Here is a 24894-nt window from a genome sequence, read left to right as displayed (position 1 = left end):
CTGGGCTGCTCTCATCCGTTCTCTGATCATCTTAATCTGTTCTACCATCTCATGCACCATCTCTGGTCCTAAAACCACTGCCTCAGCACTATCGTCCCAACAGATTGGACTCCTACATCTCCTCCCATACAAAGCCTCAAACGGTGCCATACCAATGCTAGTGTGGTAACTGTTGTTGTAAGAGAACTCTATCAAGTCCAACCTCTGCTCCCAGCTACCACCAAAATCCATCACACAAGCTCTCAACATGTCCTCCAAAGTCTTGATTGTTCTCTCAGTCTGCCCATCTGTCGCAGGATGGAATGCTGTACTCATCTTCAAAGCTGTTCCCAACGATTCCTGCAACTCTTTCCAAAACCTCGATATAAACCTCGCATCTCTGTCAGACACTATGTCCTTAGGGACTCCATGTAACTTAAGCACGTTCTTTCGATAGGCCATAGCCAATTGTGCCTTAGTCCATGTATCTTTCATTGGAACAAAGTGAGCTGACTTGGTCAAGCGATCCACTATCACCCAAATCATGTTGTTACCTTGTTGACTCTTTGGCAAACCCACAATAAAGTCCATGGAAATGGATTCCCACTTCCACTCAGGCACCTCTAAAGACTGAATCTTACCTGTGGTCTTCTGTTCCCCTTTAACTCTACGGCATGTCAAACAACGGGACACAAACTCAGCTGTCTCTTTCTTCATCCCAGGCCACCAAAACGTTTTCTTCAAATCCTTGTAAAGCTTGTCTCCACCTGGATGAACTGAATATGGTGTGCAATGTGCTTCTGTCATGATTGTCTTTTTCAACTCCTCATCATTAGGAACACACCACCTACCATCGAACCTCAAACTACCATCTGTATGTATCGAAAACCGGGACACTGTCCCTCTCTCTACTCCCGCTCTCCACTCAACTATCTTAGGATCCAAAGCCTGTTTACCTCGAATGTCATCATAAAACTCCATATGTCTTTGTCATATCACCCATGGCATCTCCTCTCTGCATCCTATGAATCCCAAAGCTCGCTACCTCATCCCTCAACCTCATCAAAGATAGAGAGGCGTACACAAGGAATGTACACTCTTCCTACTCAAAGCATCAGCAACAACATTGGCCTTCCCTTCATGGTAGATGATTTCCATGTCGTAGTCGCCAATTAACTCCATCCACCTCCTCTGTCTCATGTTCAACTCCTTCTGCGTGAAGATGTACTTGAGACTCTTGTGATCCGAAAATACCTTAAAGATTGCTCCATACAGGTAATGCCTCCAAATCTTGAGAGCAAACACCACTGCACCCAACTCCAGATCATGAGTAGGGTAACTCTCCTCATAAGGCTTCAACTGCCTAGAAGCATAGGCAATCACTTTACCATTCTGCATCAACACACATCCCAACCCATTCTTCGAGGCATCGGTATAAACCTCAAAATTCTCGCTTCCTTCAGGCAATGCTAAGACAGGAGCTGTAGTCAAACGCTCCTTTAATGTCTGGAACGCCGTCTCACAACTCTCATCCCAACGAAACCTGTTCTCTTTCCTCATCAACGCCGTCATCGGTCTAGCTATCTTGGAGAAATCTTTTCACAAACCGTGCGTAGTATCCAGCTAAACCCAAGAAACTTCTAACCTCCGCGACATTCTTCGGTGCTTCCCACTTTGTCCTTTGCCTCAATCTTTTTGGGATCTACTGACTACCCCATCTTTAGATATCACATGCCCCAGAAAAGCCACTTTCTCCAACCAGAACTCACACTTGGACAGCTTAGCATACAACTCATGCTCCCTCTCAATGTCTCGCAACACGATCCTCAAATGCTCCTCATGCTCCTCCTTAGTCTTAGAATAGACTAAGATATCATCAATAAACACTACTACGAATCGATCCAAGAAGCGTCGAAGATCCTATTCATCAAATCCATAAACACTGCCGGCGCATTAGACAACCCAAACGGCATCACCACATACTCATAATGGCCATACCTCGACGTGAAAGCTGTCTTCGGTATGTCCACATCTCTAATCTTCACCTGATGGTACCCCGATCTCAAATCGATCTTAGAAAAGACCGTTGCACCACTCAACTGATCAAACAGGTCATCTATCCTTGGCAAAGGGTACTTATTCTTTATCGTCACTCGGTTCAACTCTCTGTAATCTATGCATAACCTCAAAGTTCCATCTTTCTTCTTCACAAATAATCGGTGCTCCCCACGGCGATACACTTGGTCTAATGTATCCCTTCTCTATCAGATCATCCAACTGCTTCCTAAGCTCCTCCATCTCCTTAGGACCCATACGGTACGGTGCCTTAGAGATTGGCCCCGTCCCTGGCTTCAACTCAACGGTGAAATCTATCTCCCTCTTCGGTGGTAACCCCGGAATTTCATCAGGAAAAACGTCAGCAAACTCTCCCACCACTGGTATCTCATCAACTGTCGGACTCACCATCCGATCATCTCTCACATGGCACAGGATCAAAGGACATCCCTTCCTCAGATAAGACTTCAAGGTAACAATTTGCAATCAACTTAACCTTGGGTTTGACTAAAAACCCACGGTAAGACACACTAACACCCTTAGGACCTCTTAGGGACACTTTCTTTTGATGACAGTCTATCTTAGCCTTATACTTTCCTAACCAATCCATCCCAACTATCATTTCAAAGCCATTAAAAGGAAACTCTAACAAGTCTACAGGGAAATCGACTTGCCCAACTATCAAAGACACATCTCTAAATAACTTCCCACATGGTACGAGACTCACCGAAGGTATGAAAACTCGCTCACTAACAGACTCATATACTCTCAAACCCAATTGTTTTACATGACTCGAAGACACAAACGATCGAGAAGCCCCGAATCAAATAAAACAAACGTAGGAATACCATTAACAAGGAATGTACCGGTGATAACATGCGCATCCTCCTCATTTTGCCGTCTTGTCCATCATGAACAACTTGCCTTTGGTCTTCTCGCCCACCTCCCTGGGACAAGATCTTAGGCGATGCGGTCGGCTTAGCACCCGACCCTTGATTGTTGTTGTTCGTCGGTGTCTTCTGATAAGAATTACCGCCGTTGCGGTTGCCTCCACTCGGTAGCTCGGCCTCCTCGGTTTGGCCATGATCCACCGGTCTGTTGCTCGCGAAGCTGTGCGGAGTCTGCGGAAAGATCCGGGTGCACTCGTGCACTCATGCCTCTTGTGGCCTACGCCACCACATCCAAAGCGAGTCACTCCCCAACTATTACTCACACTCCCTCGGCCACGCCCAAAGGAAGTTCCAAAGACTAAATCCGGATCCGGAAGAAAATCCCTTAGATTGATTATGGTTGCCTTTCTTGAAATTAGATTGGCCACCACCCTCACTCTCAGACTTCCTCTTCTCTCCTCCCGACCTCTCCCGAGCCATCTCCACTAGCCTCTCGGCTCTCCCGGCCCTCTCATATGCTTCCTTTACGTCGGTAAGGACTCCCACGGATAACTTATCCATAATTTTCGCGATTAGCCCTCGCTCAAACCTCAAAGCCGATTCTCTTCACTCAAACCCATATCCTCAAGCATATCTAGATTTCTCATTGAACGCTGTAGTACTCGGCCACGGACATCTCGGTGACATCTTAAACTTATCAAACTCTTCCCTCAACTTACTCCTCACATGCTCCAGTACGAACTCCTTCCTTTCGCTTGCTCTACGAAACTCTCCCCAGGTGCGGGTAAGCCTTGGTTGATGTATATATCCTTAGCGCTCACCTTCACTGAATCCCACCACTTGCCTCTTTGCCTCTCTCGGATAAAATGCAGACTGCTCCACTCTCATCTCATCGGGACAACGCACCAAATCCAGTATGTTCTCCATCTCCCTCAACCAACTATCAAGAAAGTTAGGTTCCTCAATCCCCTTGTATTCTTTCGGGTTAAACCTCGCAATGTAGAGACTGATCTTAGAAGGATCAACCTCCCTCTCCTTACTCTTATCTTTTTCCTCATTCACTCTCTTCAAGGTCTCAGTAAGAGCATCCTGGTGCTCTAGCATCTTAACGATATCATCTGGGGTCATAACCTCAGCTCGTGCATACAAGGCATTTCTCTTGGGCGGCATCTTGAAACTATACGTATATAAGAAAGGGTAGATATGAACATACGTACTAAACTTCAAAACACGAAAACACGATGCCCAGAACCCACTCGATCGAGTACCCAAACCCACTCGATCGAGTGACGGGCTACTCGATCGAGTGCCCCTATGTACTCGATCGAGTACCCAAACTCCAGAACCAAACGGACCTTCTGATCTCTAACCCACTCGATCGAGTATCTAGGCTACTCGATCGAGTGCCTCTACTCGATCGAGTACCCCCGATTCTCGATCGAGTGCCCCAAAACTCGATTCGGCCTCGAAATTGCCAAAAACCTACCCGATCGAGTCGGCCTCACTCGATCAAGTATCACTAATACGTAAAAGCTACCCGCATATTACGTCATATACTAACATGATAACTTTATAAAATCACATTACATCATAACATTCATGCTATTAATTGCCACGTTATAAAACATTCCATCATGCTATCAACAATGTTTATATATATATCATCACCTTCCTTTCATCTCATCAACTTTCAATTTAAACATCCATCCATCATCACATTCCATCACATTGTTACACAAGTTACCAAGCACACACATGACTCAACACATATTTACCCCACGTGACCGGTTCAAAGTCGTAGGCGACCCCTTGCGACTTTAGGACGTCTCCCAAGCCTTTGCACTAGCTCCTACGACTTTTACCCTGGGTTCATTTTAATTGACTCCCTATGTTCATTAAGTTCATTGGTTACAGGTTTCGGGATCGTCGCTCACGATACCATTTGTAACACCCCATACTCAAGTGCCTTACCGGGACCACTCGGGTATGGAGACATCACCATCTCGGTTGCCCGAGGTATGATAATCAAATAGACAAAATAGAAACAACATTTATTATAAGTGCTTTAATGAAAAGTTACAATCCTCAAACCAATCGAAAGTACAATACATTATTCCAACTAATGTTTCTCAAATGAAATGTAAGTAAAGACTAAACTACAGCGGAAGACTCTATCGTCACGTCGTGGCCATTCCCACTATCCGGTACCATCTCTATACTGCTCAATATCTGCTCACCATCCCCGAATGGATCACCGCAGTTTTACAAAACAACACGGGGGTCGAGTACTAATCACACAATCAAAGCAGATAATAACAATAAGGCAAACAGACACAGGTTTGAACTGTCACACATACACACACAAGACCAACTCCCATCATCATCTCAACACTTTGACATGTCCCTTTGGACCAGACCACCCGTGGGGGACCGCAGCCGTTCCCACCTAAGCCCCGCTCATCGTACGAGCGATAACCCTGCTCATTAATGTGCACATCCCTTTTGTGGCGGGTTCCACAGAAGGCGAAACTAGGGCGTGAGATCACTCCCGCAAGTGACCCCACTCAGCCGAGAACGCATCTCGAGAGCCATCAACGAACACAACCACAATCACAATCACAATTACAATCATCATATCAATCAGCTAATTACAAAGACATCACCAATATCCCATTATGGGACTAATGCGAGTAGGAAATCCTACCGGAAAGCACAACACGCAGACGGTATCTACAATTTGTCTCAAAACGGCTCCTCTACGAATTCTCCTCCTATCATACATAACACATAAAGACTACCATTCAATTCCTACTCATAAAATCCCCAATTGCTAAATTAGGGTTTCAACCACCTTATCAAAACATTATAAAACTTATGTTAAAAGCTTACCCTCGACGCAAGGAATCCAACGACACGAACTACGATGCAAACCGACCGTCCGAACTCAGGAATTGTCAAGAACGCGATTAGGAAGAAGGACTGATTGCTTTCTCTCTTAAACAGGTTTTAGGTTTTGTAAAAAGTGTTTTAAAACAAAGACGAATATGTTTATATACCTTAATCGCGTGATTAACAAAACCCGAGAAAACTCCCCGATAAAAGGACACTCGATCAGTACCCAAGGTACTCGATCGAGTATTTTCTACTCGATCGAGTGTGACTACTCGATCGAGTGCCCAACAGTCGAAACTATTTTATTCTCGCAACATACCCTTACTCGACAGAGTAAGGGCTACTCGATAGAGTGCCCCCAAGACCATAAATACGGAGTATTACACTTCCAAATCTCGTAGGGTGTCTTGTCAATTTTCTTATGAGGTACACGGTTAAGAATGTGACAAGCTGAAAGAATTGCCTCCCCCTACATATGGTCAGATAGGCCGGAACTTAAAAGCATAGCATTCATCATTTCTTTTAAGGTTCTATTTTTACGTTCAGCTACACTATTGGATTGGGGTAAGTAAGGTGGACTAGTCTCATATATTAAACCGTTTACAGCACAAAAGTCAGCTAGATAACTGGATTTATACTCACCACCTCTATCAGACCTTACCCTTTTAATTTTCCTGTCAAGTTGGTTCTCAACTTCATTCTTAAAGTTTATAAAAGATTGTTCTGCTTCATCTTTAGTCTTAAGCAAATAGACACGGGTGTATCTAGAACAGTCATCTATAAACGTAACATAATAATTCTTGCCACCTCTACTTGCAACATTTTTAAACTCAGCCAGGTCGGTGTGGATTAACTCAAGAAGACTCGTGTTCCTAGTCGTCACAGGTTTACTAGGCTTCTTTGTAAACTTAGTCTCAACACAGCTAGCACATTTAGAGAATTCTTGACTCGTCAAACTCGGAATTAAACTCATAGTTCTAAGTTTTTTAATGTAATCCACATTCACATGACCTAACCTACCATGCCAAACATCAATAGACTCAGCAATATAAGCAGAAGAAGATCCAATATTATTAATAGCAGAATCAGTGTTCAATACAAAAAGACCCCCAGAAAGATAACCCTTGCCCACAAATTCCCCATTACGCGACATTACCACCTTGTCAGCCTCAAAAATAAGTTTCAAACCAGCTTTGTTTAACAAGGCACCGGACACAAGGTTTCGACGCAATGAGGGTACAAATAAAATATTGCGAGAGCAAGAGTTTTCCCGAGGTGAGTTTGAGAAAGATCTTGCCTTTGCTGTGATATTTCTTGATGAAGAGTTACCCATGTAGACGCATTCCCCATCAAACAACTTCCTCGAACTCAGCAAATAACCCCTATCAGCACAAAGGTGTCTCGAAGCTCCAGTATGCAAGACCCATTCAGCAGCATTACCCACCAGATTAGCTTCCACAACCACAGTTGTAATAACGTCATCAGTCACAACAACATTGGCCTCAGCAGATTTCTTCTCAGAACTTTGGTAGGCTTTGTGCCCAGTTTTTCCACAAACATAGCAGACAATAGGACCCTTAGTAGCTTTCTGAATCTTAGAAACCGGTTTGGTATGCTTCGCTGGACCATTCTTCTTTGCAGGACCCTGGTTCTTACCCTGACCAACCTTGGCCTTACCCTTACCCTTATATTTCTCAGCATAAGACGGACCACCAGACTCAACCAGATTAGCTTTAACAGCAGCAACAACAGGAACAGTCATAGATTGACTAGCAGGAAGGTCTTTACGGCGATTAGCCTCCTCGGTCCTCATATGTCCTATAAGTTCCTTAAGGAACAGGTCTTTCTTTTTGTGCTTAAGTTGGTTTCGGTAATCAGACAAGGAGGGAGGAAATTTCTCTAGTAGAACATTAGCTACAAAGATATTAACAAGTTTCATGCCTTCATTAACAACATCAGCACATAAGTTTTCATAGACATGGACTTGATCCATGATAGGTTTCCCGTCAGCCATTTGAAATCCCAACCATTTTCCCAGAACATAGTTCTTCTTCCCTGCGTCATCAGCCCCATACTTAGTTTCTAAACCCTCCCCAATAAACTTAGCCGACTTATTCACAGCAAATAAGTCGAACAAGGTGTTTGTCATATTATTCAAAATGTGCCACCTAGCAGTTTTGTTGTCCTTTACGAATTTTGCAATATCCTCTTCAATGGACTTAACATCTTTAGCAACAGGAGGGGTCGTCTCAACATCAGTAGGGGTGATAGGTTTAGGTGGGTCATTAAATAAAAAATCAATTTCTAACTGCTCAAAATACATCAATAAATTCTGGGACCAACGCTTATAATTGTGACCATCCAACGACTCCAGTTTCGCCATATCAGGAACAATTTTCGAAATAACAGACATAGCTACTGCAATAATATAATATTTTTCAAATTGTTGGAAAAATAAATGCAGTAACGACATAAGGACCAGAAATACCAAATGCGAACGGTAGTGACGTGGTGCGGAACCACTGCCTTGAAAACTATTATTCCGATACGACCATGGTGGCGATCAGCAATGACCGGTAGTTCCCCAAGGATTACACTACTGCTGCCCCTCAAAATCGCCCACTCGATACTGACGGACCTGAAACTGATCAGAACTGTACCGAGAAATTTTACAGAGAAGAGAAAGAGAAAGAAAGAATAAGTATGTTGAAGTTTTGTGTTAAAGTGTGAGAATAGGTGCTGTATTTATAGCAAAAATACAGACGGTTTTAGGAGCCAAAACGCTCTCCTAAAATGCAGCCTTCAACCCGGAATAGTGGGAGTAAGACCCTCTCCCACTAACAGACGGTTGACTGAAATATCACACAAGTCCGGATGAATCTGGACAAAAACACACAAGCAGGACCAAAAAGATAAAAGTGGGCCTTTGGCCCGCCCCGCAGGGGCTCTACCCGAACCCGAGCCCGAGCTCGAGCGGGCGCGCGTGCACGCGTGTGTTGGACCCAAACCCACAGACCCAACAAACACAACAAAACCCACCTTGGTCCATTCTCTTATCCATACAAAGGACAAAGGGATATATAAATCCCATAAGTTTGTTGTTCACCACCGATGTGGGATACTCAACAAACCAAAATATGGGTTTGCCTTTTATCAAGGCATCAATTCCAATAACTAGTATCCTATTGTGATCCAATTGTTAAACTTTCACCCAACTTTGCTGGCCACCAAACAACGGCGGCGACATTACCATCACCACATACCCCGAAACTAACAGCACCGCCTTCGTTCAATCCCATGACCACCACCACGTACATCAACTCACTGCCCATATTGCCGTCACCACACACCCACAAGACCACCCGACTGACACTCACGACCAGCCTCGTCCCCGCCATCAGCCCCTTTGTGTCTGTATAAGCGATATCATGGTCAGAAGCAGAGGTACGCCAACCACTAGATCCACCGATTCAATACATCAGACCACTACATAAAATTCGATGCATTTCCTCACCCATATCGCCACCATTCTGAGGCACTCACAATCACCTACAAACACCACATTATCGTCGCCTATTTCTCTTCGCCACCTCCAATAGACTCTTATTTGGCCAACAAAAAACATAAAACAACTCTAAATCTAATAAATAGGTTGTTACTACAATTAATTTTTTGAATTACTACTTTGTTTGTAGTAGATCTACAATCAAAATCACAATTTTTTAGAAGTTTAAACCAACAAACGTGCCAGAGAAGGGAGCTGCGATGGTAAGATGATAACGGGAGGCGTATGATGGAGTGAGTCGCCAGAGGAATGGACGCCGTCGGAGCTACGTCAGCGTTGCCGATGTTGGAACATCTCGAGGGAAAGTATTTAGAAAGTTGAAAGTTAAGGGATGGGACAAGGTTGTATGTAAATGTCAGTATGTTTGGTTGGCTTGGTAACTCTTCAATTTTTTTCAGCAGCTCTTTTTTCAAGTTGGTTCGTACAGTTCGCACCAAACTTTAGTTAGTATGTGATTGACCCTATATATATATATATATATATATATATATATATATATATATATATATATATATATATATATATATATATATATATATATATATATATATATATATATATATATATATATATAGGGTCAAGATCCGGTGAGAACCTATAATATAATGAGAACCATGAGAACCAATAAAACATTAAGGACCACTGGATCATACACGATCCAATGACTAGGATTAGTCAAGTATTTGTACAATCAGGGTCATAGAAAACTTTTGACGCTCTCCATTATCACAAAATACACACTTCTCTCTCTCCTCATTCGACCGCCGAGCATCTCCAGTTTCTCCGTTGCCGACCACCGCACCTCTACAGTTTAACCGCTGCCGACCACCGCGTTTCTCCAGTTTCTCCATTACAGGCCACCGCGTTTCTCCTATTTTGTTGTCATCAACCACTGAAATATTCCTCTTTTACCACCATTGACACAGGTAAATTTTAGGTCCAAATTTATTCAACTTTGTGCGCTATAAGACATTATTTCCAACGTTATTGCAATATCACAATGATTTTGTGCCAAATTTCTTTGATTGTTTTGATATTAACCTAAGCTGATGCAATGTTTAATTATTTTGACTGATATGCAGTAAATTAGGGTTCATAAACAATACAATCTGGATATTAGACCTTATTTAATATTGTTTGTAATTATTAGTCCTCATTTTTTCTTCATGTGATAATGCCTCTGGTTGGGGTGGTGTTGCGGTAAGCAGGCCAATAACGCAAGGTTGTAGCTGTGGAAGATAGATTAGGAATATTAGTTATTTTGCAATTCTCTTTGCGGGTTTATACTAAATTTTACGGATTTATTTCGTAGCAAAGAATGTAGATTTTAGAAAGTTGAACCTCCGACCTATTGTGTGTGCATAGAATGTACCGGAAGTCATTGACTTGTTAGTAACTGCTAATTCACTTTATTTTGATCTGAATTTTGCATACTAGTTTCAAAAAATTGGTTCCTTTGAATGTTGGACTGTACTGGGAGCAATGAATAAAATGCTTATTCCAATATGGGAAGTATTAATCCGGAAAACCCTCACAACCTGAACCCATTCCGGAAAGCTATAGTTGCCCGCCTTCTCTCCAATTTCCAGGACATCTACTCTTGAACAGTCCATATCGAAACTAAATCAACTAAACCATGATTTAATCTGGAAAAACTAGAGCTAAAAGGAGTATATGGTGAAGAAAAGAACTATTTGATTAAAGAAATATATCGATCTACTGTGGTTGTTGGGGGCACTGTGTGGTATGTGGTTGAGTGGTAGTGGTGGGTTTGGGTTTGGTTTTGGGTTTGAGTTTGGGTTGGGTGTGGGTTGCGTATACATAAAATTTGATTGTAGATACACAATTTAGTATTTCAGATACAACTTGATTTGTGTACGTGGAGGCCTAACTTGTAAATCTAGAGTATTAAAATGTGTATGTGCGTGGTTTGTGAAGGCTCGTACTGTAACTTCATGTGATTTTGACTTAGAGTTTTAGCAAGTTATATTTAATTTTTCATTATGTAGCATGTGTGTCTTGAAGAAATGCACCACCTCACATTTCTTTGTTAATGTTTAATTTTTCTTTGTGTGCATGTAGTGGTTATTTATGTGTATCTACTGAATATTTCTATGCACCTAGGCTTCAATCTACTGCAAAATACTGGTTTAGTGAAAAAACTAAGCCTGCAGAGATCAAATCATGTGAGACGGGTGCGTACAAGTACTTCTCACAGCCCGATGACATCCCGACTTACCCAGAAGAGTTAAAATTCTTATGAATAACTTATATATGTTGTTATTTACTGCATTACAGTGATGTATAGCCGCCATTTATCTTATTGCTTGTTCATCTCAACGAGTGGCATGAACTTTCCGATAGTTTTCCTGGTTAAGTGATCACATTCATTGTTAATTGATCGCAGGTGTTCGTTAAAAATGATTTAATGAAACATCAACATATTAGTTTGTACTATCTTTGGTATCGTCATTACCGTTTCTATATTACGAATACTTAAATTTTAATAATTTTGAAAGTTAATTAGCTTAAATGGCAGAGCATTGTGCAATGCACAAGATGTGGGTTCAACTCCCACATTGGCTAGGAAATACCACACTTTTACATTGAGATCGTCAAAGACCGGAATGTATAGTCATAGTTTCTATACATAAGCTAGGAATGTATAGTCATAGTTTCTATACATAAGCTAGTCTTTAAATTTCTAATCACTACAAAGTTATTACATTGCATACTTGACTTTCTTACGGCACACACAAGTCTAAGTCTAATTATGGTCTGCCCGTCTTTGCCCAAGTATGATTATGGCTTGCTTAATCTTAACTATACTATATCGCTTGCATCTGCACAAGTTGCAATCATGTGATTTATTATTTAATAGGCTATATGGGATTCGAACCCATATCTTTGTGCGAAGGTTGCACTTTGCTCTACCATTGAGCTAATAGCCTTTAAGATACACTAAACAAAGACAAAATGAGGGGTATACATAACACAATTGTTCCAAAGAGATAGATAAGAACATATTAAAGAGTTTAATAATATTCGATGCACTGATCAAAGCCACAAGTTTTCAACAATTATCTCATATTTTAGGAAGATCTTGAATAAAATAGCACAACAATTATGGTTGACTTTTAGAGAAAAAAGTGGCAGAAATGTCAACATCTGTTAGTACACAAATTACTAGCCCTCAGAAGTGAGACTCCTGACCTGTGTCATAAACCAGACCCTTCACCAACATCATAACTCAGGCTCATCAACAGCATCAAATTTTCCAGATTTATCAAAAGTCAAAGTTCTAAAAGCCAGAAGAAATATGTTAAGACCCATGGGAGGGTTTTCTTAAAGTATCATGATTTCATGTTTCATTATTTCTTACATTAAAACACACACAAATTTTCAATAGGCACATTAAAATGTTTATAACATGCATTAAAATAGGTAGTAGATACACTAAAAAGGTTAGTAGTTACATAAAAAGAGACATCAGATCATCACACCAACTACTCCAAAGAGTTACGAGGTAGAAAACAAAACCAACCAATATGTGAACGGGCATTTGGGAGATATCATCACACCTTATGAGAGCTTCTGCCGATCGACTTAGAACATTACAAACACACTAACAACCTTCATGAATACTTGAATGAACTAAGTTGTAATAACATAAAACAAATTTAAACAGAATAGTAATAACGTAAATGATTGTTAGGATGAAAGCATTAAGGGGGGAAATGGAGCAGACAAGAGATACAAAATCCATTATTTGGATAACAACTGGACAAGGAAATAGAGAGGAGGGATTGGAAGAATCCTTTTTCCCTCATCTAAGCCTAAAACGATTTGGAGAAAAAAGTTCTTTCCTCCATTTCCTATACCCTTCTCTTCCCTTCTATCCCGACCACTTCCCTCCACATTTGCTAGAAACTGAAATCAAATTGGTAGGAAAGGCATGAAAACAGTAAAATCTAAAATAAGGAATACAGTCATTAAAATCTAAAATTGCTAGCCAAAGAGAATCAATCGATCAACAACAAAATGGAATATAAAACCAAAATAGAGCAATAATATGCAACGAATAATGGTAAATCTAACAACTAACTAATTGATGCATCTGGAAAACTTTTTAATGCACATACATGGTCTAATCATAGACATAAAAATAATAAGTTCACACATACTAACAAAGTTTAAGAAAAATACTTCTACGAGGATAGGTTTTGACACATATTTAAATACCTAATTTCCATGCACCTAGAACACCATCATATGTTAGACTTACCGAGACTCAACGTCCTCCAAAGAAAAGACACCCTAAAGCGGACAGACTGAAACTAGAAATAACTGATTTAACCAAAGACCTTTTTAATGCACATACAAGTTCTTACCATGCACCTAAAGATAAAAAAAACTAGGGATATTCTACCATGTACCCTCAAGTATTTTGGTTTTCTACGGTGTACCCCTACAATTTTGAAATTCTATGGTGTACCCTTAAATTTCCTATTTATTTCTCTATCATGACCTTATTTAACTCTCGTTAACTTTATCACTATCAAACAACTGTATTTTGACCTTTATTCTAACTCGTGAATGTTGTATCACCATCTTATGTGAAAAGTATCACAAATAACTTTTAATAAGCACAAACTACTATTAAGAACCTTAGTTATGATTCATGAAATTATAATGGAGATTTGAAGAATTTTAGTTAGATTCGTATACTGTTTGGTGTGTTAATGGGTAACCGACGAATTAATAAGTAGATGGTTAGGTTATCGAGTAATTGGAATGCTAAATAAACGATTTAATAAGCCAATAAACAAACTTGCATATTAAAGACAAAAACTAAAGTCATGGTATAGACTATTGTGTAGAGTTCAGGGGTACACCATAGAATTTCAAAATTGTAGGGGTATATCGTAGAAAGTTGAAAAACTCGAGGGTACACCGTAGAATTTCCCAAAAAACTAACTAAAACTAAAAAGGGGGAAAGGGAATACGTTAAACAAGGGGGAAGGGTATCCTAAATTTAGGACGGGAAAGGGCCGCCTAATCCAATCCTAAACCCTTTCTCTTTTTTTCGGAACAAGTTTAAATTAAATTAGGGAAAATAGTGTCCTTAAGTAGGCCCTTTTCCCTTTTCCGGAAAAGTCATTTGAACAGCCTTAAGAGTCAATACCAAAAGACACCCTAGAGGGACAGAGTGAACCGTTTCCGAGGGAATGAGATAAAACAAGGGGGATGGGTATCCTAAATTTACTACAAAATTGTTTTTCATTAAGACACGATCTCGTGCTCATGGCAAAGACTCGATATCTTTTGTACAATATCCTAATTTCATAGTTGACCAAGTTTCCCTCATATTTTAGACAACACTGGGATTGAAAAAGATAAGCACTTTCGCAGCCTATGTACTAAAATTTCAATTAACTCCAACGAAACATAAGTATTGAACAAAATTGATATGAGTAAGAAAATACACTCATAAAATATAACCACTTACTGAAATTGCAAAGTACCTACATAATTGGAGCAACAAATGAAGACAAACCTCAGCGATTAACTGGATTTCTTACGAGGTTATAGGCAAATAGACAAATACGAGGTTTGCTTCAAGACAACGAGAATTAGCAAAATAGGATCACTAATGACGAAATCTGAGTTAGTATTACGAAAACGGACTGGAATAAATTTTGATAATAATTATTTAGCTTACAAAATTGAAAAGGCTTACCCGAATGAAGCGTGATTAGGTCGAAATATTCTTCAATTAAAGCGGAAACAGCTAAGATTATCGATAAATTAGTGAACTATTGATTGTGATCGGGAGGAAGGTGAAGAAAGAGGGAAAAAAGGTTATGTTTTTTTTTTTTTTTTTGCGTGATTGGGAAAAAGAGAGAAGGGAATAGAAGAGGGAAGAGGGGGGGAAGTGTCTGGGCCAAATGAGAATATACGTCAAATAACAAAACATTATAGATTAATCTCAAGCTATACGGCTAATCCCGACCCTTTGATTATATTTAATCTAATGGCTCTTAATAAGTTCTCATAGTTCTCATTATCTTATAGGTTCTCATGGGGTTCCAAATCTATATATATATATATATATATATATATATATATATATATATATATATATATATATATAGCAAAGTTCTCCTAAGTCCTTCATATGCCTTTGAGTCCATGAGTCCTTTCCACAACCATTGGATCATGCATGGTGGAAGGTTGAGATTGAAAGGAAGAAATACACTTAACACTAATTAATTCACTTCTCTCTCTAGTTTTAGTAATACATTCACTAATTCATTATCATACACAATTAATACCACCTTTTGTCTTATACTTCAAAGTTTATGAAAATTTTGTTAACATTTTTCCTGTTTCGGTTTTTTTCGTTTTCTTTTTCGAGACAAGTTTTCGACATTTTAGGATTTTTACGAGTGTAATTCTAACAGCAAAAAGTGTAATTTTAAGGAATGTTTACGGAAATTTTGCGTTTTACAAGTTTAACTTCAGTCTTTTTCGAGTGATTTTGACGAATAATATTTTGAATTTTTATAATTTTATCACAAGTTATTGTAATTTTAGCATTTTACGAGCGTTATTTTAACGACAAAAAGTGTTATTTTAGTCCAGATAAGTGTAATTTCAGTCCAATGAGATTGTTATTTTAGTCAAGGAGAATGTAATTTTAATCCAGAAAAGTGTAATTTTAGTCCAGGAAAGTATAATTTCAGTCCACTGAGAATGTAATTTTAGTTCATTGAGAGTGTTACATTAGTCCAATGAGAATATGAGAATATGACCAAGTCCATTGAGAGTGTAACATTAGTCCAATAGAAGTAAGTGTGATTCTAATGGAGAAAAGTGTAATTTTAACAGAAAAAAGTGTAATTTTAATGGAGAAAAGTGTAATTTTAACAGAAAAAAGTATAATTTTAACAGAAAAAAGTGTAATTTTAACAACAACAAAAAGTGTAATTTTAACAACAAAAAGTGCAATTTTAATGGACAAAAGTGTAATTTTAATAGAAAAAGGTGTAATTTGAAGGAGAAAAGTGTAATTTTAATAGAAAAAAGTGTAATTTTAATGGAGAAAAGTGTAATTTTAACAGAAAAAAGTGTAATTCTAACAACAACAAAAGTGTAATTTTAACAGAAAAAAGTGCAATTTTAATGGAGAAAAGTGTAATTTTAACAGAAAAATGTGTAATTTTAATGGAGAAAAGTGTAATTTTAACATAAGAAAGTGTAATTTTAATAGAAAAAAGTGTAATTTTAACAGGAAATTTGTAAAGAAAATTTGAACTTTAATAGTGAAAATTTTAACTTTAATAATTCAAAAGAGGAAGGTAAAAAAAAAAACCATCTACACCCACCACCAGCCTACGGCCTACACATGCAACAAACTCAAAAAAAAAAAATGTTGGATCTGAAACGTCAAATCGCGAGACTAAATCTAACAAGAAAAAAACCGAAAACTGAAAAAAAAAAAAAAAAGCAAGGGCAAAAGAGAAATATGAATTATGAAATAAATAAAAAAATAGATCTATGTTAACTTTCAAAAAAAGATCTAACTTTTTCATTTGTTTTTTTTAAACAAACTCAAATTTCCACTATCAAAAAACTATAAAAATATAAATCTAAAAAAAGAGACTCCCAACACCCAAAAAATAAAAACTAAATCTAAAACTTGATCATCAAATCAAAAGTCTAAACATCACCACCCCTAATAAAATAAGATCTGAAAAAAAAAATATAGAAAAGACAAATCTTTTGAATAAAAGAAAACACACAATTAAGAGATAAAAAAATTAAGAGAAGAAGGAGAAGAACATTAAAAGTAAAACCCACAATCAACAAGAATAAGATACAAGAACATTTAAAAAAAAAAAAAGTAGAAACTCAGATCTGGAACCTATTTTGGATCAATGAATTACAACCTCGATCTCCTTTTCAAGCAAAAGGCACGAGACATCTTGCTTTGAATACAAGATACACATACACCATAAGATCTAATGGTTTCAAGAGTACTCGATAACTCTTTGTGTTAATCATTCCAGAATCTAAGGTTTAATCTTAGGTTACCAATTTGAGTCTTGCATCATCTCCATGATATATCATTCTAGTTGGGTTTAGAATATAATCACCTTGATAATGGGCTAGCCATACATCAAATCATGGTGTATAGGGTCACAAAAGTGAAACCTATTTTGTATCTTAACAAATTTATATTCTTATTTAGAGTTCATGCACTTAATAGTCATAATTAAGTACAATTTGTAAACCCAAAACTAGTTTGATTACACAATGACTCTATCTCTCAACATCATTGTTGCTAGTCGTCATATTCTAATCATCCTATGTATCAAGTACAATTATGAAAACCACCACCGGTTTCTAATATTGACGAAGTAGTACTAGCAAAACTTATGTTAATCGAATAAACATTTAAAGAAGAAAGTCTCATTAGATGTCCCACAACTAACTTGCTGATTCTTCAATCATTTGGGGTAGTTTCCTTTCTAGTGTCCAATATTTAAGACAATGGAAACTTTATCGGTCGGGATTGATAGGTTTAGTGTACTTATTCTCAATAACTTTACTTTTAACATTACCTTGTATCAATTCCATTATAATCTTTACTTCTTGAACCTCGTCCTTTTCTTAACGGTTTAAGAGAATACTCCCACTCATTTCAAAGAATCTTTACTTAGAGAAGCAAAGTTGAATCTTATGAAGATTACTCTTCAATTCAATCGTTTTAGTCTTAAAACTTTCATTGAAGTGGTTGCGTTATTTTGGTTAATTACGAAAACTTACAAATCTAATTACCAAAACAATTTATCGCTTCAAGGTACTTAATTCAATTAAGTATATGAAAAACAATCCATTGTAAGTAGATGTGTTAGTCAAGAATCAAAAACCTGTTTGATAATGAATAACTTTAATTTATACTCTTCACAAGAGATCCTTCCAATGGATAATTCGAGGTTTTTTTAGAAGAAAATTCAAATTTTGTCTTTAGTTACGATGTTTTAATGGAGATTTGAAAAAAAAATCGAAATGATATCGTATATGAATTGTGGCAAAGAAATAGAACAATATGATAACGGAATAGTGAAAACATAACATTTGTCGTTATAATAATACTCGTAAATAATTTAACAAGTAAAGCATTTATCTAGTGACCTCTACCCAACTTTGATAAATGATTCCAAGACCCAAATTCATATTAACTTAGGCATCGGTAAAGCCGAATACAACCCTTATCAATATAACTCGGTGGATTAACTTTTTAATCGATTCTACTTTTAGAACTCTTGGTCGATAAATTTACATTAAAATTTATCTTTAGCCCAAACACATCCGCAAACCGTCGAGAATACTTTCGTTGAGTTCAACCCAAATTTCGAATAAATGTGTCCATGATCCAAATTTACATCAACTTGGGCATCGGTAAAGCCGAAAACAACCCTCATCTTTATAAATTCGGTGGGTAGACATTTATCACCCACTTCCCCTACGTAACAAGATTTGTACCCCGGTAAAGCTGAGTGCACTCCCTCACGAAATAGGTTTTCATGGTTTATACTTTTTAGTAAGTCTATGTCTCAATTGTTTATTTTAGCGAGAGGTCATGTCAATTTATTATCTATCACTTTTAAGTGAACTAAAGCGGTGAACTACGATAATTATAATTGACACGGTCGATAAACTCGATTAAAATGATGATGCATGTTTTAGTTATGGCGATTTAGCGATGCATGCAACATATAAATAAAATGCAAAGCATAATAAAAATCCTAGTATGGCCTTCCTAAAAATAGTAAATCTAATTAACTATTACATATACGGAAACCAACTCCATTGGTCCCTTGAATTTCGGTTTTGGCACGCATCTCGAGGTAACACCGTCTTTAATGTATCGCCTTCTTGAGTGGCACCGTCTTCAAGGAACTCCGGAATAAATAAATTACATAACAAATTACATAATTTCCTATTATACATTTGTAACTAAAGTAAAATAAATCTATTAAATTATAAAACGGTGATACGAGATCACAATAAATTACAACCGAATCGATATTCCCATACATTTCGGGTAATATCAATTAAAAACTAAGGCCATACTAAGTAAAAATTACATAATTCAAAAATTACATAAATTAAAATTATGACAATCATAAATAAAATGCAGCATTATAATATGTATGAACATCCCCAATTTTATGCCAAATCTCCTTTAAGGAGCCAATATCGTATATTAATCGGTTTTTACGGATTTGCGTGATTCAACTTTTAAAATCACAATAAATTACATAAAATCATATTTATGTACTAGTTAATTGCCCTAACCATATTAGGACTCAAAATTAGTCTCCACTAACATATTGACAATAATTAACTTATTTTTCTTAATATTGTTCATAAAAGGACTTAAAATTACAATATAAAGCCATAAACTTCAAATAAATCATAAAAATTTCAAATAAATTTGAAATTTGAAATTTAAACTCATAAACATTCTGGAAAAAATACCATGACACTCATAATGTTCAAAACTTTAGGTTAAAATTTCGAAAATTTATCGGGAAAAACATTGTTGCGGTTTATCGGATTTATAAAATATAAACATAAAAACATGAGAAAAATATATTTATCAACTTTTCAATTTTTAGATCTTAAATAGGTAATAAAATGCAACATGTGACGTTTTTCCTTAGTCTTGAAGTATGTTTTAGCAATTATTCACAAATTAAGTCACTATTTATGTTATTTTTCATCAAAAATTCATAAATCATGCATAAAGACTTCATTATAGCCAATTATTTTACACACATCTTGTAAAATTGCATGTGACAACATAATAAATTTCTATGACCAGATTCGAAATTTATCTCATAATAACCTATTTTTTATTTAAATTCGATTTTTATCATGAAAAATCCATATTTCGAGCATAAGAACTCATAAAATTATGAAAACTTACAGGTCATCAGAATATAATATATGTGAAAACATATCCAAAAATCACTGAAAATACGAAATTTAGCTAATTTTAGTCCGAAAATGACATTTTTATCATAAAATCACATTTTAATGCCATTATTATATAAAATGAACAATAAAAATCCATAAATTAACCAAAATATCCTAAATACCTTTTAGGATCAAAAACTTTAACATGAATAATTGATTTCGTGATATATCATAATAAACACAAATTTATTAGTTTTATATGTTAATCGTATAACTTAGAAAAACTATAACCGATTTGCATGCAAATAACCTAAGGCTCGTGATACCGCTTGTTGGAAATCTATATCTCATTACTTTAACATATTCATATATGTTTCAAATTTAATTTAGTCATAAAATTAATTAGATCTTATGCATGCAAACTTAATAAGAAGAGACAAGAAAATCAATTTCTCACCATCTAAATTTCGGTCATTTGTGGGCACCAACAAGATCTCCTTCTTGTTAGTTCTTGAGCTTTCCAATAATGGATGAACATTCATGACTTCAAAATATAAGCCCTCCAATAAGTAGCACCCAAGACTATCCCAAAATCCCACAAACTAATATGTACTAGATATTTGTAATGTGGTTTACCTTAAAATCGGTTATTAATACTCGTATACTACTACTAGTATTATTAGTGTTTGATTTGTACAAATTAGATTTATAAAAATGAATTTTATGAAGAACAAGAGAGAGAAGGTATTGTTTTTCATAAAACATAAGAAGAATGATAAAAATTGAGAAAATCTCTCAATTGTGCATGCACAAAACCGGTGGCCTCTATGGTCTTATGACCATTTTTCTTTTTTTTTTCTTTTTGTCTTCACAAGACAAATTGTGTAAGCCTTTGTCCATAGTCATGTCACTATCAAGCATATTAGACAAATGAATAAGACAAATGGAAAAAGACAAAACTTCTAACAATGCCCACCAAATTTCGGTTTATATGTAGTAATATGGAGTCCATTTTATTTTTGTCAATTGTACAATTGTATGTCATGTGACATGAGACATATCTTATATCATGTTTTAATTTAAAATGCATATTTACCAAACTAAATATCATTTACAAATTAAATAAATCACATTTAACAAATTGACTAGTAATTCAAAATTACTTTTTTCATAAAATGGTCATTTAAATACTAGTTAGTATAATTCACAATATCTTGTAATTATAACTAACTTATCATTCTCATCTCGCTTGTTTCGCAAACACCGATTAATTTTAGTAATATAACTTCTTAAATTACTAAACAAAATCTTATTTAATCACATTATAACAAGATGTCATTTTCTCTCTTATGATAAAATTTGTTCAATTTTAAGGAATTAATTAATCTGTATCGACATACAATTAATTAACCTTTTCAATTAAGGGAATCGTCCTTTAGGTGTGACCTTAAGGGATCAACTGATCACCACCGTCGCACGACAGTAATGTCAAACTCTAGCCAGCCAATCATTACCTATATGTGTGGACCAGTTGACTATATATGTAATGTATCATCCCTTTCGTATTCTTGGTATGAGATTTAAATATGTGATCAATATGATCGACAATTGTGATCGCATTATTGTCGGGGAAACTTACTCCAACAATCTCCCACTTGTCCTCGACAAGTGTGCATCACCAATTCTCTTGTCCTATTACTATCTCCCACTCAATGCAAGGTGTCTTTCGGGTTGTACTTGCAAGTGATCATATCGAGAGTGGTTTCCTCGATCTGGAGAATAACTGATTGACCGGAGTTATCTACCATAGATACCATAGATACCATCCGAGCGTGGCCACGCATTTCCAGTTCATTACTCCTCGAGTGGCCCTGAGATATTGTTTTAACCCTGACAAGGGGGTGGACAATTTCTATCGCACTCATTCCCTTCGACTAGCCACAGTCATCATAACCCAAAATATGCCCATTTGACCCCATTTACGAAGGTCGTAGTAACACAAATCAAAGTTAATCTGAAACTGTGCCACTTTAGGTGAACAGTCTTTAGTCAAAAGAATCGACTCATTAGAATACTATAGTAGCTCTCGCCACGACCAGGCTATATAAATTTGCCAGAACTCTATAAGCGGTCATTGCCCGACAAAGTGTTCCTAACAGTCTGCCTATGTGATCGACTAGTCATCTTACATGACTGTATGGCACTGAACTTGCCATCAATCGCATCACACTCTAGTCATTTCGAGACATCACCTCATACAAGTGACTATGGACGAATACTATGTTAATCCGGGTTCACTTTAACGGGGTTTAATATCGTCATACAACCCGTTTGGATGTAACAAAGTATAAAGGAGTTTTTTCAGCTTAAAAACTCGAACGACAAATGTGATTATCACATATGAATAGTCAATACCTGATTACTATTTCATATTCTATAATCTAATTTGATCTTTTATGTAGTTATTAATCTCAATCCAATTGAAATGACATGACTCATCATGTAAAGCCTATGTTAGTAGGTTTTATCAAATTCTTGTACCTAACTCAACCTTACTACATACTCGTTTTCCTTTGTAATGTATACATTTGCGTTACAAAACCTTTTGAGTACGTGTCGAGATCCAATCAAGACATAGGCCCTCTAGCCTTAGAATAGCTCCCACTGTTTTCACAGTGTGCGAGACTCATCCTTCTTGCACATCTCATGATTGCAAGTGTACTCACTTTCCGTTGTAAATATTTTTCATTGTTCTTTATTGCCTAGAACGATTCTAGAAAATCTATTACTTAAATAACATAACCACAATGGTATCTTAACCATCCTAATGTGTTTTGATTATGGTTTTGTCGGAAACCATGCGCAATCTCAATTGTCAATTGTCATTTGTGTAACACCTTTACACAAAATTGCATCAAAAACACTTTGCTTTACATCCTTAATGCTTCTGCAAGCACTTAAGGGTAATCTTTATGGCTTACTTGGTAAAGATTACTTAAATTCGATTTTGAAACAATTCATCATACTCAAAGTATCTGAAGTGTTATACATCATTATTTATTTAATTGATCTGGCAGCGGAAGCAAATGGAATCAATCAAATATGTTCAACTTGATTGAACTAATCATGAATCTTATCAACATAAGACTCCTTATTTGACATTAATATCGCGTAGATTTATCTCCATAAATCCGAATATTAAAGATGTATTATAATACTCCAAAAGTCTTAAATCATTCCAAACGATCAATATGTCATCCACATACAAGGCTTATTAAAATTACCGTAACTCCCACTAAACTTCATGTATAAACACAACTTCTCAACCTATTGAGAAAAGTTTTATCACATGATCAAAACATTGATTCCAACTCATTGATGTCCTACTTAAGATCCTCTCTTAAGTTTCACATTATCTTAGGATGGCAAGAATCTACAAAACTCAAGACATGTATTGAATACATTCCTTCTAATTAAAGAAGTGGGTTTTAGATTCACTTGCTATATGTATATCATCATAATAGAACACAATCCCTAAGAAGATCCAAATAGACTTAAGCATTTCAACTAGTGCAAAACCCTTTGCAACCAATCAAGCTTTGAAATCTCTCTTTATTAGTGCAAAACCCTTTGTCACTAAACAAGCCTTTTATTTCGGATTTTCATGGCTCTAAGCCTAGTATTGAGTTGTGACTTAAACACTCTCATGTAAGTCATATGTTCATTACTTTCCAGAAGTAATCAACTTGAATCAAACAATTTCTTTGTAAGTTGTAAGCTTTTTACTTTCTTAAAAGTAACATAAATTTATCATCTTCAACAAGTGACGACTTTAACCTCCTAGGTTTTGAAGAAACAACGTCTTACACAAAACGTCTCATGTAGCCAAGAAAGACCAGTTTCTTGCGACATAACATTCTTTGTGGCTCTTTTCTTGCGACATAACATTCTTTCCGGCTCTTGAATAATTACTCCCACTCTGTCTTCTAGAAATAAACTTGTATTTTAGAAAGACAGCTTCACGAGCCACAAACCCGTTGTACTCGTGATTATAATAAGGAAAAATGAGCATTTGTTTCTTTTGAAAACTTACAACTATGGTACCCTAGCAATTCATATCTCATATGATTCGTTTTAGATTTAGTGGAAAAATAATTTAGACAAAATGATAAAATCCCCAAAAGTATCAAGTAACTCAAAGTAACTTGATTAAAGTCCAAACCATATCGAATAGCGTTTGATTTCTTATCCAACCACACATTATCCCATAATGTGTGTTAAGAAAGATTAACTTGTGATACTATATCACATTTCATTTGGCTTATATCAAAGTCTTCACTTTGATAATCCCATCACGACTAAATCGTGATTCCTTGAACTCTTTGAACTTCTTCAAAGATTTCTCTATTTACCTTATTAAGCGAACACATTAGCGTTAACTTAAATCGTTAGTAAAATAAAATGATCAACCTATTTTGGATCAATGATTTACCACCTCGATCTCCTTTTCAACCAAAAGGC

The sequence above is a fragment of the Silene latifolia genome, chromosome Y (genome assembly GCF_048544455.1).
Source record: "Silene latifolia isolate original U9 population chromosome Y, ASM4854445v1, whole genome shotgun sequence".
NCBI classification, from domain to species: domain Eukaryota; kingdom Viridiplantae; phylum Streptophyta; class Magnoliopsida; order Caryophyllales; family Caryophyllaceae; genus Silene; species Silene latifolia.
This window is presented reverse-complemented; position numbering follows the sequence as displayed.